Consider the following 15,323-nt stretch of genomic DNA (forward strand, 5'->3'; position numbering starts at 1 on the left):
GTTCTGTTGTTTACAACGGGGTACTTGGACAATTTGGTATGTTACATGTAAACACCTGAGCTCCTCAGACATGTCTAAAAACAATTGCCAAAATGCCATGTAAAACAGACTTCTTAATTGCTCTAGAAGAGCTCAAGAAATACCTACCTAACCAAGCAAGAAAATATGTTGTACATTACTGGAAAGACGTTTCATTTATAGAGGGGGGAGGCTGAGGCTTGCTTCACAGTATGTATGCACTCCTACTCTTTCTTCCATACCTCCTGTCTGAAGCAGGATAGCACTTTGCTGTTTCGTGTCTCCTCAAACTACTCAGAGCACTTCACTGTGGCATAAACCCCAGGCCTGATTTGTGTAAAATGAACTGAAATAGGAATTTTAAACTGTGAAACATCACAAACAGAAATGATTGCTTCACCAGACTCATGAGCATGAGCAGATTTTTCAGGATCTCATTAGCAAACATTCACTTGTAAAGGCAGGGGAAAATTTCCTACTGAGCCTCCCAGAGAACAGCTTACAGTCAGAAACATGAGATTTAATTATCATTAGGCCTGCATAACTGCCACAATTATTAGTGGTCATAAAATAATGTTTATGCAGCACGCCACAATTTCAGAACACCATGTAAGCTAATCAAATTCACTTTCTATTCTTTCTTTCAAATTTAGTGGCCATTAATTTCAAGGTCTCTCCTTTGGTTCTTGCATCTTAGTACAGAATTAAAAAAATAAAAAAAGGGGACAAAACACTTTAGTCTTGCTGTACTGCAAGTACCAGATTCATCAGATACAAACACTGGATAAGGAAGTCTTAACACTTTCATTTGTTTGTACAGTTCCTAACATCAAATAGTACCTGAAGGATTTCCATTCTAAACTGATAACAAAAGGAAGGGGGGGAACAAACTGAAAGAAAGTGACTTACAAGAAAAGTAAGTCAACAGTAAGAGTTCTATTTCGCCCACTTCTGAAGGGCATTTATGTTACACAGTCACTCATTCAAGCATAACTGCTACAAAAAGTGAAGAGTGCTAAGTCAGTATGAATAATGTTTACTCTAAAAACAAAGCACAGAGAAAGTTATATGCTACTGAACATTGGTAATGTTCCACAGGAGCTGGTTTATTAATAAGTAGGTAATTAAAACCCTCAGCATGGATTTCAGTTCATTCACTTTGTAATACCTTCACTGAACCTCACTCCTTTTGCTCAAAAGATAGCTCTGAAATTTGAGTTGGAGACCAACACTGCCTGCCACAATTTATCAAAAATAATTAGCTTGCAGGTCCATGGAGACCTTCAATGCATAATAAAGAGACAAGATTCCTGCTACTCTAGTAGCAGTCTCCTTTCAAAACAGTAGGGAAGTTAAAAGTTGTAACTGAAAAACCTTCCAACTTGCTCACCATTTGAACTGAAGTAATTGCTACAAATGATTTCAGGGGAAGTTCTGAGAAAACCTTTAGAACAAGGCTATAAGCACTACTGCTCCATCAGCTGATCAACCAGGATTTTATTATGAACAACAGGTTTAAAACCAACCATACCTCTACCTTCAAAGCTTATCCTGACACAGTCTGATAAACATGGAAGCATCCTGAAAAATAATGACATTTGGAATGCCCAGATTTTATGTTAATCTTAACATCCTGCTTTTAAACAGTAGTTAATTAGATCATTTTAAAGACACCTATTAAACTGACATAGTAGAGGGATGAGACAAACCAGACTTTCCTTGTTAAAACGAAAAAAGCAAACCAAAAGAAATCAGGAACCACCTGCAAGATCTAGATTCTCCTAGACTAGCACATTTCAGTTACTTCAGCTACTCCACACACTTTGTTTCTTCAGTTGTCTTGTAGCTGAAGCACAGTCCTACTACAGAAGTCTGATTAACATAAAATGCACCCCCCGAACTCTGAATACTTGTGCAATTGAGAAATAATGCTTTATGTGAAGGATTAAAAAGAAGTGGTTTTGCAAGAGTTTTTGCGAGAAATCAGTAGGGAGAGGGATCGATACAGCAAGAAGAACATGTCACTTATGGCTATTTTAGTGACTTCAAGGTTGGAATGAATAATTGTCAATAAGCCCTCCAGCTTTTGTAATGTTGAACTCGACTCACCTTACCCATCTGACACAAATACTCTCTTCTGTGTTCTTTGTCTCAAATTACATTGCAACCTCTGCCACAATCTATGCAAAGCAAATGAAAGATCTGTTCCTTCCTTCAGCCACACTTGCACTACTTTTCAGTTTAACTGCATAGCCTCCATTTCTTACATTGCAAAACAGGAAAAATTGAATTCTTTGTCTGTCAAAACAATCCTCTTCCCTTGCCTCCTCTCTCCTCCTCCCAATCATCTCTCATGAGGATTTTTCTCCATGTTCCTAATAATTCGTCTTTTTTAACAGTGTAGCTAACATTGTACGAAATAGGTAAAGGCACACAATCAAGAGATAGAGATTTTCTGTGTTATTCTACATGTGGCCCTTATGCTTCCTGAGATCCTTTTCTTTCTTCCTCTTCTTCCCCTCCCCCCCCCCCCCTTTTTTGGGGGGGTGAAAAAACCCAGCATGCCAAGCATAAGCTTTCATGTAAAAGTCTGCAAAGGATGTCCAGGTCCTTTTTCTATGTGAATTAATGTTAAAGTCTTTAGATTTTCCAAATGTCAATGGCTGCTGCTCAGGAGATGCTGCTAATTAAACAATATGACATTTTTCACCTGCATAATACAACAGTGTCTTGTTCACACCAAGTTCAAGCTTGAGGCAGAGCCAAGAGCGACCTTCTCAAATGTAACGGTAATACCTACTTGTGGTTATTCTGCCAGTCTTACTGCAAACTACTGAAAGCCTACCTGCATAAGATTTCTGCAATGTGTTTCTGATGTATATAATAAGCTATCTCTACCTGCCGAAAGTTGCCCTAGACCACATGTAGCTGCCTTCCTTCTCACTGTATTAGAAAGAAATCTCAGAGGGGGGACACCTATTCCACTTCCATAAAACACACTCGTCTACAAATTCCAACATAGAGCAGTGTACAACCAGTACTGCTTCTGACAACATAAATCTGCAACAAATGATTTAGAAATCTTGATATTTCTATCACAAAAGTCCCTTCCTTCTCCAGCTGGTAGCACACAACATGTTGCTACCACGCAGTAACAGGAAAGCTATTTCCTCAAGCACTCTAACCAGAAAGTCTTTTTATATCAGAAACATCTATTTACAATAAGCTGATAGGAGTTTTGCACCTTCTTGCCCATTACACATTTCCACAAATAAAAAAAAAAAAAACCTCATTAGAAATCAGTTAGCCCTTTGAAATCTAATACCATTTCAACTTTTACCCTACTGGTAACCAAGAAAATGAAACTGATGCAAAAGATAACCATCAAGAGACACACTTCTTGAGAAAAACAAGTGGTCAAACTAAGTAATGGGAACGGCACCTAATTCAGCATGCACTGTGGAATATCTCTGTACAGAAAGGAAAGTAACACAACATAAGTAAATATTTGTGGTTTTCTTTCTCAGTTATCATGAGTCCATAGTCTTCAGACTGTGTTACTGTGATATAGCCTACACAGAATCTTAAAGGTCATACTGAAATTTCAGCTGGTGCAGGATGTTTATATAATGATCTTTCACAACAGAAGCATACTATATCTTTATTCCTGTATGATAATGGTTTCATATTCATTACCAAGTGCAGTCCAAGGCATTAACTTCAAACTACAAATTCCCCTATGGCTTAACTCTCACGTACTTTTAAGTCAGATTTTTTTTTTTGCCTAACAGCCAATATTACTTGGGATGCTCCAGCAAACAACCACCTGATTTACTGGGTGCAGGAAGAACAACCACAAAACCACACAGCTTCATCTGTAAAATGATTCAGTGAATCCACTGGAGAAAAGAATTTTAAACAATGAGCAGGCTTTGCAAAAAATTAAAAAGTTTTATAAAGGGTCATCTGCTTAAAAGGTACCTTATAGTGGCTGCTGCATAGCTATTTTGAGATGGTCAGGATGCTTGGGAACCTAAATGCAGATGAGTTCTCTCCTTCTAGTTCAGCTTTACACTTCATACTGTTGGAAAGCTACGATTCCACAGGTTCTTTCATATGGATGAAACATTTTTTCCAGGTATCCAGCATGTAAACCATATGGTTTCTTGGGTTGAATAATAATAAAGAAAAGGTAATTATCCTTCGTATTATTACATATTACAGAATGGGAAAGGTCAATTCCCTAAGTATCATGACACCCTTTTACAGCACTGGTTAGTTATGAGATATAGACCCTAAATAAAATCGGATGTCAGTCTTTGCCATCATTATCAAAGGGTGACCACCACCAGCATCACCCAAGACCTCCAAGCCACATACAAAGAAATTAAGTCAATATTTTAATATACGCACTCGCTGAATCTCAGCTTCTGCAATGCTTCATTCAACAAGATTGATAATAGTTTCCACCCAGATTGCTGGTCAATCACTGGCAACATGGCAGAAGTTTCCAAAAGCAATCCTGTTAATTTCTGTACATCTCCTTTAGCATGACCACTTTTATATAATAATATATATGTCCTAAGATACCCATAAATTAAACCCCAACATATTAATGTATGCAGTTTCTGGATTCATACATTCATCTGTTCATTGGAACATTCATTTTTAAAAAAAATCAGCATACAATAATCTCATCACAAATTTCTAAAATATTTTGCTTTAAACTAAGCTAGTTTGGATACAAAGCTGACAAAAATAAAAGCCCACCAGAAAACATACAAGTAACTTCCCACTCACCTCCATTAAGGTTACTGCTGCTCAAAAGTGATTGACAAGCACACCACTCAAGTCTCTGGCTGTCAAAACAGACTGCACTGATGGTACCTGCGTTTCTAAATTTCCCCTCAAAGCAGCCTGTCAAGCTGCCTACTTTGACAGAACCTTTTCTAGGACAGGAACGTAAAGCGATAAGCTATTGCAGGGAAAAGAAAAGGAGCCTAACTGATAATGTCTGCTTCTATTTATGTTAGTGGAAACCATGATTTCGTATCAACAATGTTTATTAATGAAGAAAGCCATGGTGCTACTGGCGACGCTTAGAAACCATCAATAAGGTACACACTCCTCCTAGGAATGCTGGGCTACTTATACAACTATGAAGTCTCTTACTAGCTTCATTGACCTCAAACACAGAAATACAGACATTTATAGTTAATAAAATTAACGCCCTCCACATCCTTATAAGCCTGAAGGGGGTAAAAAAAGGTAAGTTTAGGAACACATTAATTTCTGCTTCATAGTATTGCTGTGTTATCTAACAATTCTATAGCTATATGACACAAATAGAGTATAAATGCTGAATTTAACAACTACGTTTCTCTTCCAAGCAGGATCATTAGAAGATAGCATTGCTAAACCAGTTACAATTTTTAAAGCAGCTCTGCAACAGTCCAAGGTTACTTTGAATCTTTTAATCATTTTTGCAATTCTCCCCCCCACCCCCCGCACTTCGGCCATTTTCAATATAGTAAAAACACACAGAAAATAGCAGCTACTGCTGGAGGAACAGAAGATTTTTCACTCATACTTGACTGAAACAAAAAAAAAAAAAAAAAAAAAGAAGAGAGCCACTCTGAGGAAAAAGGCATACATGCACGTGGAGAAAATTAAACATTCCCAGTTCCTAGTAAAAAAAACCGCATCAGTTCCCTGTTTTAAAACGGCACAGGCCTTGCAATGGCTTTTGAGGACAAAAACTGACACCAGGATATTCCCAACCACCAAAGCACGTTAAAATGCAGCTATACCACCATCGCGCTCCTGGCAAAAAACCTTACCCATCCTCGCCCTGTTAATTCGACAGCTAAAACAACGCAAGGGTGAAAAACTAGTGAAAGTAAGCAGAGTTTCTGTTTGGTTTTATCACGGTTTCTCCCCACGCAGAGGGAGCCCGGGGGCCACCTCACTCTTCCCTCAGGCGCCACAGACAAAAGAGCGACAACCGAGGGGGGTGGGGAGGTGGGTGACCCCCCACCCCGACCACGGGAAGAGGGGGATTCTAGCCTTATTTCTTTCCCCCCACCGTTATTCTTTTAGCTGTGCCGAGCGCAAGCGGGGATGAGTTTTCTCTTCTTTCCAGGCACGCAGAACCCCTGGAAAAACAACAGCAGGAGCAGGGCACACACAAAAGCCGCCTGTCCCTTCTCCTCCGTAGGCAGAGCCGGTGCCGCCTCTCCCCACCCCCCAGGCCCGGACCCAACCGCTGGGCCCTCCCCGCCCTCCTCCGCCTCCCCCGCACCAGGGACGGCGGCATCCACAGCTCCCTCCCTCCCTGCCCGGGGCGCTCGGAAATCGCGCCCGGCAGGAGCCTGAGGCCTAGCAAGGCAGGCAGCGGCACAGGCCCCACAGGCAAGCGCAGCACCCGCCCCTCCACCTCCCTTTCCCGGGAAGCGGAGCAGAGCCCTCCCGCCAGCGCCCCCGAGGCCAGCCCCATTGTTCCCCACACCCTAGGCTCTCCGCTCCCCTCAGCCGAGCCCAGCGGCGGGGGGCAGAGGAGACAGCGCACTCACCACACGGGCCGGGCTCCCCGCAGCGGCCACCGGCCCCCTCAGCTGCGGCACACGGGGGCGGCCGCAGCGCCCTGCTCCTCCAGCACCCGTAGGCCCCAGGGCTCCCCTACCACCGTCACCTGCCGCCCCTCCGCCGCCGCTGCAGCAACGGCCATCTTGTGCGTCGGCTGCCTCCCTTCACCACCTCCCTCCCTGCACCGCCTCGCCGCTGCCGCCCGCCCCTTCCTGCGCCCGCCCCCCGGGAAGGCGGGGCGGGACGGGACGGGGAGAAAAAGCCGAGTCACGGCCTGGAGCACTAGGAGGGTTCGGGGGGGGGGGGGGGGGGGGAAGAAGAGCGGGCAGGTGAGGGGGTGTGCTGCTGGGCGGGGCGGCTGTCTCCCGCCGTGGGGAGGGTGCTGTGGGTTCCTGTCAGGGACGGTGTGTGCTCCCCACTGCCCTCTCTCGCCTTTTGGGTTGGTTTTTTGCTTTTTCGCCTCATCTCGTCGCCAGCTATCGTGGCGGGCGCAGTGAGGCTACGGGGTCGAGGTCGTGTCTCTTTATACGTCAAGTGTAGCTTTAGGAGGCCTCTGCGTGCTCGGAGCCTCACAAAGCCCCTAGCCCGCCATTTTCTCTTCCTCAGCGCCTAAAGCGGGGGGGGGGGAGCTTTATTCGGGGCACACTGTGGTTACCTTGTTCCCCACTGTGATTGCCTCATGCCATCAAACCTTAGAACTTGGGAGTTGGTTTATCTTCTTTCTCAGAGGGGAAAAACACGAATGCTGTTACAATTTTGGTGGCTGTGCAGGGTGAAGACCCTATTGCTTTGCCCACCAGACCCACAGGAAAGTGCAGAGCTGGGCTTGCTGCTGGAGAAGATCCCCTGATAGCTTTCTTTGCTGCAGGACACATTTAATTCACCCTCAGCCTCAACCAACACCACAGGTAAGATGTGTTGGGGCCCCACCAAGCCTTCTTCTATCGCACTATCTGAACTACAGTTGGGTTACAGAAGAAATTTTAAAATGAAGTTATAAAATATCCTACAAGTGTTGATGACTTGCTGCATTTAGTTAGCACATACTGATAGTTTTAAAATGCTTTGAGAACTACTTATTTAATATCAGGATATTTCAAGGTAGCATCAAATTGATTCCCATTTTATGAGAACATGAACTGTGGTGTAAAATACTAAGGAATTTGTCCAAATTTATTTCCAAATTTAACAACAAAAATAGGGTTCAGTGGTCCCATCCTGTTCCCCAGATATTTTATCATGTATATGCCCAGCTGGAGGCTCCGCAGGATCAACGCTGGTGTGAGGTCATTGTGCAGGATGCTGTGTATGGAATCACTGCACTTCTAAACACTGTAACACTGTAAGTAGCATGCACTGTATTATCGCTTGAACATCGGAACTGCAGAGGACTACCATGACCTTGAGATACAATTAAAATAGCGCAGTGTCAGGTCAGAAGTAACCAGGCCCAGAGCCAGGGGCTTGAGATGGCAACCTGTGAAAGGAAGGTGGGTTGTGACATACAGACAGAAACCTGGAAACAAATAGCAGAGCTAGACTCCTAGACACAAGGGGAAAACTACGTAGGGCAAGGTTAATCTTCAGCTCCTATTTCTGACTCTTGTATTGCTTGTAGACAGATTTTCACGTTAACTTTAGAAGAAATCTGGTGATAGTAGCTAAATGTGTTATTTCTATCAGTTTTACTAAAGAAACTGTCTCTTATTTAGGCTTTCCACCAAAACAATTAAGCTTAATGCTTATCAAGGATCAGTGCTTGAATAAAATAATATTAAGAACAGCTATTAATTTCTGAACATAGGGTTTTCTTGCCATATTCACAGGCATTTGGGATCTTAGGAACACAGAAGGCTAAGATCTTTACAAAGACCACCTTTAATTTGGCAAGAGCCTCACTATGAGTTACAAAAGAAGTGTAACTCAGTGTAAATTGCAAAGCTTAGTATGGAAGCTTGAATCTTAAGCATTATGGCTGTTTTATTGTTAAAGAGATCAACAGGAAAGATTTAGAAGTCTACAAACAGAAATCTAAAACAATCAGTGTCTGTAAGCATCAGAATCCTTAGGACCATCATTACACAATAAAATATCTGAATGAATGATTTAATCAAGAATATCATAGTTAGCCAAATTCGGAAGTTGGGGATGATCACAGATTAGTACACTATTATATTTTTATCATTATTTTGGCATTGTAATACTTCCTACAATGCCCCAATGAAACATCAATACTTGTTCTTAATGATTGTATAAATTATGTAAGAGTCTTTGTCCTGAAGCACAATCTTTCATATAACCGATTGGCAAATTGCAGCATGATTTGTTATTAAAAAAAAAAGTCTGAATCATTATACTCCTATCTAACTAGTCCTCCCTTTTGGAAATAAACTACTAAGCAGTATCTCTGCATGTTATTCTAGATCAATTTCAATATTGTCTTCATCCTATTACTCTAATTTAAAACTGTATATATTGCAGAAAAATTTCAATCAGCAATTCCCATCTTTTGCAGACTCCTCTCCTAAATATTACACTAGAAATGTGAACCTTATTGAAGTTAGTAGTATCACGTTCAGATGCAGAAGACAGCACTAGGAGCTGAAATGGTAGGTGTTCTTTGCAACCTTTGTTTAAAGTCATGGAAATTAGAAACGGTTGAGGGCTGAGGGCATCCTCTTACTTCCTAGTTTATAGCAGGTGATTGTACACAGTACATCATTCTGGTGTTTTGTTCAGTCTGGTTTTTAATACTCCAATCTGGAGACTTCTACTACTTCCTATACTTGGTTCCGGTACGTGGTTCCTATATTGCGGAAAGGTTTTCATTTTCAGGTGGCTTATGCTGTCCCTCAGCATTTAATCCTGTTACCAGTATTTACTTGCTAACAACAATTTTCAGTATTACAACATAGTTTACCACAGTACTGCACTGTTTAAATTTAAAGAAGTGGGATCTGAAATGACCTATGGTACTTATTAAGTAACATTGCAAGGATGAGTACTCTAAATCTCAAAACTCATTTTAGACCTCCATCAGAGTAACACTTTTCTAATGATTATTCTTTATTCTGGATTTTAAAAGTTCAGAAATTTGTAGATGAGCTTGCTGTCTCTTTGGGAACTGATCCCACTAGATATCTAGATTACTTTTAATGTTTACTTTCTCCAGTTATGCAGCATTTCTTCCTGCATGGCACACTGCTTTAGCATATGAAACACAAAACAGTAGTTGCTTTTAGGATTACTGTTTTCATATCTCATTTCAGCTTATTATTAAATCTGCTGTAATTTATTTTCACTTGTTCACACTGTTCCTTCATTTATGTCCTTAAAAACCCACAGGAATTAGTTTTGATTCTACAACATATCGTCTCAATTTTCCATTCCTTCTTTTTCTTTTTTTCCTTCCAAAAGGGGATAATGTGTAGGCATGGTTCTAGGATTTTACATTTGTGGCTACCCTAGTAATGTTCTTCAGATTATACATTAGAAATGAATCCCCATATTAGCCTGTATGACTGAGAGAAATAGGTAAAATACCAGTGTAACTGTCAAATGGTATCATCTCATGATTCAATTTTTATATTACTCTTTCCATATAAAACTGGTATAAAACTGTGGTAACAGAATAGGTGTCTTCATAAAAAGAAATATTTTTTTTTAATGCGTTGGCAATGTTTCAGTTTGCTATTTTAGTTATCTACGTGACCTGTGAAGCTGATAATAATGGAAAATTTCTCATTTTGAAACCTGTGATATCAGAATGAAAGGCAAGAATTAAATATTTTTCCAGCTGGCTGCAAGCATTTAAAAAAATGTCCTCGTTATTTCACACAGCGAAGATTCTTGCATATATCATATACACCAAAAGATAACAAAAAAGAAAATCTTTAGCACTTTTTGTGTGCTTGACCATCACGTTAACAAAACGTAAAATTCCTTCAGTCTTATAAAATTCCACTGACAAAAGCAGTAGACTGAAGCATATCCGCCCAACATAATCATTGCAAAAAACCCCAATACTCATTAAAGAGTATGCTGAATATCATCCAAGCCCATGTAATTCAGATACAACTTTTAGAACTAGTTATATATGCTTATTTTAAAATAATAAGAGGATGATAGCAAAACAAAGCCTTCCACTGTGGAAGGACATGCTCAGTATCTCGACCATAACATATAAGGTTTAGATTTCCTTTATACAACAGAAGCCTGAATGATGTAAAGGAATGTGAAGTGCATAAGTGTAAAATTAATATTCCTCCATGAATGCTTCTTTCTCAACCATTCAGTTTGCACAAGCAAATAATGCTATATAACCCACCAAACATTCAGATTTGTTTAAAAATTTGTAAAACTTTTTGCAGTTATTTGATGCTATACATAATAGATTTGCAGAATACCAGTCAGTTGTTAACATTTGTATTTTCAGGCTGCTGGGAGCACAAAAAATCTATATAAATATACCCTGTGGCTGCAGTTGCTGTGGTAAAAGAAGAAACGGTAAGGAAGGTAAGAAACTTCCCGTTGGTGACTTCTCATTAGAAGTTTCACTTAAGTGTCCCATCTCATTATTGTCCTTGTCCCACTGACACGTAGAGATGCAATATGCTTAGTAGTATGTGCCACAGATTCTAATGGTACTCCTTACTGCCTTTTTGCTTACATGTAATTGCCTGGTTTGCATTAATCCCAGAGCTTCCAGTGTCGTTCAGCAGCATCTCTCTTTAAGCATGACAAAAATTTTGAAGCATTATAAAGTACAAGAATTCGCAGCATAACAAGAATGGAGACCCACTTGGAGGCTGTGAGGATATTGGAGATTTAATGTTCACTGGGCAGAGCAAGTCAAAGTGACTGCCACATACTTGTTGTTCTGGTGCCCTCTGCTGAAATAACCATCTGTTTGGCTTCCGAATCCCCTTCTGATGAGGGTCAAGAGGCTCTCTGCCAAGCGCCATATGCTGCCACCTCTTTATCTTGCACTTTAGTTCCTTGATTTATTTCCTTTTCTATTCTGTCTCAACAAAAAGCAGAAGTATGACCTTTTATTTCCTTTCCTTCCCCCAGTGGTACTTATGTTGAAATTTGTTCTTTTCTCTTCCTTCATAACATTGTTGCATCACATTTTACAACAGCCTTTTATTGAGCTTACGAAAGTAACATATGAGTTGAGATGTTAAAGAATTAAAAAAAATACATTTTATAAGAATTCCAGGTCAGGTGTGTGTATAAAACTGAGAACCACCTAAATTAGCAATGTAATTTTTGTTCCTTTCTGGCAAATTTCCTCATGTACTGTAAAACTGGAGGAAAATGAAAGACAGGTAGGGTGATACAGTCAGCATGGGTTTTCTACAGCAAGTCAGTACCTTTTGTTTAGCTGCATGTAAAACCACAGCCTTACTCTCACTTTGCAGGGGAAGCTAAATTGTAGAGGTTAAGCAACTTTTCAGGTTCACATAGTAAGCAGTGGAAAGATGAGGAATAAACCCCATGGTCTGGTCTTCTGTTCCAACCACTACACCTTATGCATCCTCCACACTTGTGCAAGTTACAGTAATTGCATTATGACTAAACTGCTATCTGAGTAATTTTTCCAATCAAATTTCCCAGGTAGAGCAGTCATACTACAAGTAAAAAGTGGAACTGTTTTACATCTCTGTAGTCACATCACGTTTCTTCAGTAAAAGAAAACATGCGGACTATTTCCAGGAGTTATTCTTGCTTAGTATCACCTGTAAAGACTCAAAGTTTTGTGCTGGTTTGGTTTGGTTTGAGAACAGCTGATACAAGACTTCCCCAGTGTACCTTCCAACAAATGGAACTATCAATTCCTACAGGAAAATAAAAGTAAAGGACGAACCTTAGCTAATCCTAACGTATGAATAACTGCCTAAAGCAAGTTTAGGTGTTTTTATATTAGTGTGGATCTCAAGTAGCTGCTGCTTATTCAGATCTCAATTCTAGCAGTTTTTGAAAAGTATATTATTCAGGTAATTGCAGGGGGACATTTGTTATTTCATCCCTCAATGGTTTTTGAGAAGAGACCTATAAATAAAAATCAATTTTATAACATGTAGCTGCAGTATATGCTTGATAAGCAGTTTACAAAAAGATTGTTTTCAGTGGAAACGTCAAATTTGTTTAGGTAGGCTGAGATTATTTTTCTGAGATCATAGCTGTAGAGTAACTTCCTTTATTCTTTTACCAGATTCTACATATCATGTCTACTTTGACAGGCAAATTCTCACACATGCAAAGCCTTACCTTTTTGCTAAGAATTTCCTCCCCCACTTTTAAATTTCTTTTCAGCACAGTATTCTCTGTTTCCTCTCTCTTGTTACTGTACTGGTAAAATGCTGTTACATACCATTGCAGCAATTCAATTTCAGCAGGAAACACAGAAATTTCGGAATTGTAAATGTACAGTATAATTTGTTCCTGTTGTGTACATTCATCTTTTTTTGGTAAACTGTCATCAAGAATTACATCATTAGTCCTAACCTTGAAAGATTTTTTTTAATTTAACATTCAAACTATTAAACTTATTTTTTTAACTTGGTTAAAAAGAACACAGGTTTTGTAAAAAGAAGTTGCTATCTTTTATTGTTAATAAAATAACAAGATTTTTTCAAACTTAGTGATTTGTTGGTTGAAGGCTATAATAATCTGACATGTCATGTGATGCTTCCTACTCTTCTTTGATTCCAGCAGGTGAGGGAGGCAGCATTTACAGAAGAAGAAAAAGGAAATTCACTGAAGGGAATCAGTAAGTTGAAAGAATAATAGTAACTAATAGTGGAATTAGCTCTCATTACCAGACAGGAAGAGGTAATATTTGTGGTTTGGCTAGTTAACTACTTTTGATGTTATTTTTCTACATAAGCTACTGATATAATTGCTAAAGAAAGAACAGTGAAAAGATCAGAACGTTCTGTGAGCACAGATGGAGCTTAAATTGTAGATATATTTTTAAGACGGTCAATTAATTTCATTTAAGTAAGAGTGACATCAGTTTCTTGGAGATTAATGGGTATTTATTATACACTCATTGAGGCACATGGCAGACTATGGTATAGGCAAAAGTTTTAGCCTGTTAACAAAACCAAAATATTTTGAGAAGCACACTTTCTGTTCTGTTAGGGAAGTTTCTCATTCTCATACATAAGGCCACAGTATCTCCAGTCTATTTGTCCCCAGTGCTTTTGGTGTTCTGGTGGCTCTGCTAGGCAGACACATGCTACCTGCACGTAAAAGCAGGAGTCGGAAGTTATTCATCTTCCTTGTAAAGTCTGCAGTCTTTACAACTTGACTGTAGTTGGACTTCAGTTCAGTAATTTGATATCGGAAGGTTGTTTATGTTGCAGTTTACTGTCTCTCCCAGGCAGCAGCTTTTCTTATCAATGTTTCCATTAACATGCAGTGCTCTGCAAGAAAAGAACAAAAAAAGTGTCCTCTATTTTCATACATAAAACCCACCTTCTCCTTAGATTTCCTTCCACAGGATGCACATATGCATATATGCACTTACTGGTATATTATATAGACAAGATAAAACTGTTTCTACTATATAGGTGAGTCAAACATTGAAAACCAGCTGAGAGCAAGTATAGTCATTCACTGATCTCTCAGGTGTAACAGCTACAACTCCAAGTGTCAGGAGGCAGAGACTGAAACAAACTGGCTTTGTCTTGCACTTCTCAAGCTCACAAATCTAAAGGAGAATTCCAAGAATGCAATATTAAAATTCTAAAAATCTGACTCTTAGTCTGCCTTTCAATGTTAGCTGCTAAAAGAACAAAACCAGAGATATACAAACAATATCATAGAATCATTTAGATTGGAAAAGACCCTTAAGATCATAGAGTCTGCCTAATCACATTATTGGGCTGTTTGGTGTCTTTCAGCTGGGAGATCCTTGTTGGTCTGTCTAGAATGAATTTCTCCTGCTCTTCTTCAGGGCTCATGCTACCCAGTATTTGTTTCCTGGCTTCTGTGTACACCGCCTCCCTTTGCACCAAGGATTTCACAGGAAAGGCTGGTCTGCTGGTGGAATTGGGATTTCTAAGCACGCCGTTTGTCATCAGCCTCTATAAGATCCGGATCTTCAGGGGAGGACCTGAAGGAAGGCTGTTGTCCTGAATCATGATCGGTGACTTTAGGAGGAGATTTTGACTTTCTGCTTTCCTTCTGCGTGATCTTCAGCTTCTTTTCAAACCATCTGTTGGCCCCCTCCTCCCAGCTCTTGGCCACCTCCTCCAAAAGAGTGCACTGTGACTTGGCTGAAGGAGAAGAGAAGATTTCTCCCCTCAGTGAGGGTGGGGAGTCAGCCCTTTAGCAGCCATGAGGGTCACCCAGAGCTCAAGCACTGCCTCCCTGGCAGCCACAGACCTAGGGTGGGGGCAAGAGGTAACAGTGGGCCTGGGGTGGTAATTGTGGCCTGGGGAGGGGAGGGGGGCAAAACCCTGGTTTGGGGCAGACACCCCCCCCAGGGCTGCAGATGTTGGGCATCTGTGCTGGGTCTGTGCCCCCCTCCTGGCTGTCAGGGGAGAAATGCCCCCTCTGGGGCAATGGATCTCCCTGGGGGTAAATGCACCCCTGAGGGAGTAACAGTGGTTGGGGGGCAGTTCTGGCTGGGCTCTGTGGGGCTGGTGTCCCTGTGGGTCCCTGCCCATGATGCCTGTGCCAGGGCCACTATGGGGCTGGGGGGGATA

General features: G+C 40.7%; 1 protein-coding gene and 1 long non-coding RNA gene across 12 annotated transcripts in view; one reads left to right on the top strand and one right to left on the bottom strand.

Annotated features, from left to right (window-relative positions):
• The window catches only part of RC3H1 (ring finger and CCCH-type domains 1), a 63,316-nt gene extending 56,529 nt beyond the window's left edge, over nt 1-6,787 (bottom strand). For all 10 annotated transcript variants that reach the window (XM_075507863.1, XM_075507870.1, XM_075507869.1 and 7 more), the window contains exon 1: nt 6,591-6,787. The gene's annotated coding sequence lies outside the window, so the exon portion shown is untranslated. The remainder of the gene's footprint in view (nt 1-6,590) is intronic.
• Nucleotides 6,788-6,952: 165 nt separating this feature from the next.
• LOC142412505 (uncharacterized) lies at nt 6,953-15,323 on the top strand. 2 transcript variants are annotated; one of them, XR_012776499.1, is made up of 6 exons: nt 6,953-7,042; nt 7,375-7,511; nt 9,119-9,212; nt 11,039-11,118; nt 13,321-13,378; nt 14,517-15,323. It is a non-coding gene; the product is annotated as an uncharacterized LOC142412505 (long non-coding RNA). The 2 variants fall into 2 exon arrangements; XR_012776500.1 differs by having other exon boundaries at nt 14,570-15,323.

Source organism: Mycteria americana, chromosome 7 (genome assembly GCF_035582795.1).
Source record: "Mycteria americana isolate JAX WOST 10 ecotype Jacksonville Zoo and Gardens chromosome 7, USCA_MyAme_1.0, whole genome shotgun sequence".
NCBI classification, from domain to species: domain Eukaryota; kingdom Metazoa; phylum Chordata; class Aves; order Ciconiiformes; family Ciconiidae; genus Mycteria; species Mycteria americana.